A 4459-nucleotide genomic window follows, 5' to 3' on the forward strand; every position below is an offset into this window, starting at 1 on the left:
GCTCGTTGTGACAAGGTCTGCGGAAGATGGAACATAACACGTGAGCTGTTAGCGGTTCCGCTGTACAAGAAAAATCTATTTATCTATTTGTTTAGTTAGTTACTTACGTGAAGCCAATATATGCTGAAAAGTCTAAAAGTACAGGATGTCTCATAATAAACGCAAAATTTAACTGAGCAATTAAACGTAGCCAATTAATAAGAATAACAAAACTTTTTATTGTAGTAGCTGTATAAAGAAGGTTTTGTGTAAAAGTGCTGGCATTTTTTATTTACGATGGATGTTAGTACGCGCATTGAAATTGTGAAACTCCGTCATTCCCTTGGTGAAAGCGCCACCGCTGCACTTCGTCGTTATAAAACCAAACATGGTCTCATCAAAGATCCTTTCACCCTGTCGACCATTACACGCTTGAGTGCGAAATTTGAGTCCACTGGATCTGCATTGGATTTTCCTGGCAAAGGGAGAAAGTCTCTGTGTGATGAAAGAGCGCCCATTGTACAGAATGCCGTCGAGCAACTTCAGTCCCAGAGCACCATGGCATCTTCGTCAATAACTCAGGTGTCTCAGTTGACCGGCATTCCCCGCGCCAGCGTGCATCGTATTATGAGACGCCACCTTCATCTCTACCCGTATCATTTCACTTTATTACACCACATCACGGAAGAAGACAAGGAGCAACGTGTCACGTTCGCTAACTGGCTGCTGGACAATGAAGAAATCGTTCCCAATATTTTATGGTGCGATGAAGCAAATTTTTCTGTGGATGGCATAATCAACAAGCACAATTGCGTGATATGGTTCCATGAAGCTCCTCACGATTACCTCACCAATACTATAGGCAAAGTACAGTTAAAAAACCCATCTTTCCCTCTTCTTACTAGAGTAAACAGTAGCTGTTTAATGTCGTTTCGACTATCACCCAAAGTCTTATCGACTGTGGCAACACGGTTGGCATTTTTACAAATGATACACCAAGTGTGAGACCCCAGTTCTTGGACTCCATCACACAATGCAGACCTAGCCTTCGCTCACCAGAACCAGACTCTGCCCCTATGGCGATGCACGGCACCCTCTTGTGGGAATTTGAAATTTTGAATTTGTGGCAGTTCATCAATTCGAGGACAATTATTGTGACTGGCAGCAACGTTTAGGATGTTACTAACCCATGCAGACTGCTATCTGGATATTTCTGATGATTTTGAGGAAGTAAAGCCGAATTTGGAGGCTGATTGTGACAGAACTATCAACACAAACACAAACACACACACGCACACACACATACACACACTCATTTAAACTTTGACTGTCTCAGGATCTGTAATCACAGCGATTCGAATACTCGCTTCCCATACTCAAGATTGATCATTCCACCTAAAAAAATAAGTTCCCCAATTAACCGTTACTTTGGTGCTAACTGAATATCTCATTTGAGAGATTCTTCAACAGAAAACTGCCTAGTGTTCCACTTGGTGAGATATTCGAGATATCGCGTGTAACGTTGCCGAAGAATCTTCGACAGCCCAGGACCGATTTCTCAGTTCTTGGAACTCACCAGGTAGGCCTAGTCTCCGAGTTTTTTTTAATCAACCTTTGGTTCTACTTGAATCCAAATTATACGCAGTTTGCAAAATATACCTCAGTTAGTTTTTAACAGGAAACTCGATTACGGTGCTGTTTAGCTGGAACTCATGCCAACCTGATAGGTTCCAAGAAGGGCGAAGCCGGTAATGGGCTATGGAAGAGTTTTCGACAACCTTCTGTGTAGTGTATTACGTCAGGTAAATGGTCCCTTCATATTTATCCAAAGTCCTTTAAACATATAACTCGAAGCAGATGGATGGTCCTGCGTACAGTTGTGATGTGTCTCACGTGTGTTCGTGAGACACATATTCTTAGACTGAGAGTTTGCGGGACTACCTTAACGAGTAGCGAGTAGAGTACGCATCTGATCCACGGTGCTACAGTGCTAGGTAGGATGTCGCCGATGAAAAGACATTCAACCAATCCGAATGAACTCAAGTACGCTCGCTTAGTGTCTTCGCTTTCCCAACACTGATGTTGACGCATTTTCACTGCTAGTGCAGATTACCGAATCACCGAATCGGTACTTAAGTGATCCGTTTTTGAACTTTACGATGTGGGTTTTGTTGTTTGATCCAGAAAGCACACCCGATCGCATTGTGATCGGCGTCTGCCTGACCGATTCTTGAGTAGTATTCTGCTGGAAGTCGGCCAGCCATGTCTTGCCTTTTGCTTACTGACTTTCCTAGTCTCATGTGAATGTCCTGTGTTTGCCACTCTCGAAGCCTCACCTCAGCTGTCAAGTTTACATGATGAGAACCAGACCAAACAGCGGACCAGACATAACAGCAACGCGGTTCGAAATTCGAATGGTGAAAAGATACAAACTGGAGTAGGGACACAGATCAGGGTGGATAGATGTGGCCGCCGAAACAGAACTAGTTAGTGTCAACCAATCAGTAGCCTACCTATAGTCACAGCTGTCGGTTCTCTTCGATCAAATATGCACCGAGGCTTCCAGCTCTATGCCAGGTTCCCTTGAACAACTTTTCACTTATGTATTTTGCATGGTTTACACTTGAACAGGGAAGTATTTCTGAGGACAGGCGCAAGAAACATGCAGTGCAGTGAAGCGGAAATTGCAGTGTGTATTTCAAACCAGCTACTCGCAAGTAGTCACGTATCAAGGTGATTCCCCGGCTTTTTGCATCAAAACTCAAGACGTTGAGATCGTCAACAAACCCCCCAAGAGTGCATAGGAAGCTAGTTACCAAGCCTCAGTCCCGCAGGATATACAACTGTGCTTTATTTCCTAGCATCACCTCGTCAGCTGGTATCGGAGCATTTGGTCTGCACTTCGGGAGTTCGGAAAAATTGAAGTGGGCTAGCTCATAGATGTCGCTATCCTTTGCAGCCGATTTGCGCACATATTGATCGCACACATTGCCCCAGCTTATTCGAACTTTGCGCACGTACACACGCACACACACGCGCCCGCGCTCTCACCTACGCCCAATCTTGAACACAATCAATCATGTTCCACCCACGCACCCACTCACATACATGCTCAGGCCTTTTGCCCAGCCTGCGCCACTAATGAGGTGACGTGAACAGCACAACCTTATCGTTACTCCGGTGCTCCGTCAGCGTGATAGATGTATTGATATCATCTGACAGCCTGTGCAGTCCTGGAGGAAAATATCGAAATTGTGGTGAGTGGACGCGATTCGGAACCATGAGTTTTGAGCCAAGATAGTCATATAATTGATCTCAACCTTGACTACTTACAGATATTATAAGTAGGTGAAATATACGCTCAAATTTCTCTGCTGTTGGTCTGTTCGCTAAGCTTGGCAGTTGGATTGCAGATGTTTCATCTCTAATCAAGATTACCATCGTCAATACGTGTTTGAGTTGGTACACTGCCATGCTTAACGTTCATCCTGATTTGCTTTCAAGGTTTTCACCTGCGTTTTCACGATGAACATAGTAAGAAAAAACTGGGGTAATAGTAAATTATGGCGGAATAGGTTCGCTCCTCAGTTAATAGTCGCAAATGCTACAAGTTAATCGTCTCAATTTGTATTGGTAACATGATAGTCCTTCAATTCTTTTGAGCGATCACTAAGGTTAAGATCACATTCAGCCAGCTGACTTGATGGCAATGCCCATCGAGCACTGCTCAATCAATCAATCAACCAACCAACCAACCAATCAGTCAGTCAGTCAGTCAGTCAGTCAGTCAGTCAGTCAGTCAGTCACAATCAATCAATCAATCAATCAATCAATCAATCAATCAATCAATCAATCAATCAATTTGTCTGCTACAAACCGTGTACAGGAGGCACATTGGTCCCAGCCGTTATAGCTTCGATCACAGGAAATTGAGAGAGCGCGGAGCATGCAGCGAAGCTTTGGAGACTATGGGATATTCAGTCAGTTTCGTAACTGAGTAGCCACGTACTGTAGACGGTAACCTTGGTGCACGAGCACCATGGACAGCGTGATTGGGCCATTTCTGCCTGTGTCATTAGCCATTGACGAGTTGAGACCCGGGGTTCCCAACCAGGGAGGCAGCGGTTGGCGACCCGACTGAGATTACTGGTTAGTGTTTTCGTACTTCATTGTCAGGTCATGCACTGTCCACCTCTCGATCACTTCCACTTGGCACAGGACTGGGCGAAAAGAACTCTGTGAGGCAGACGACCTTCTGGCATGCGCAGCACATGTCCTAACAAACGCCAACTTTGAAGCGCAAGTAATTCATCTGACGCGGGGAGTTTCTGCTTCTCAGGACCATCTGGCGCACCCCAACAATACTGATCTGATGTTCCCACCAGACTCGACCGATGCAGATGGTCAAACACTAACATTGCTCGTATGCCCTGTGCGTGTAGAGACCAGGTCTTTGATCCATAAAGCAGTATGGATCGCA

The sequence above is a fragment of the Opisthorchis viverrini genome (genome assembly GCF_000715545.1).
Source record: "Opisthorchis viverrini unplaced genomic scaffold opera_v5_204, whole genome shotgun sequence".
NCBI classification, from domain to species: domain Eukaryota; kingdom Metazoa; phylum Platyhelminthes; class Trematoda; order Opisthorchiida; family Opisthorchiidae; genus Opisthorchis; species Opisthorchis viverrini.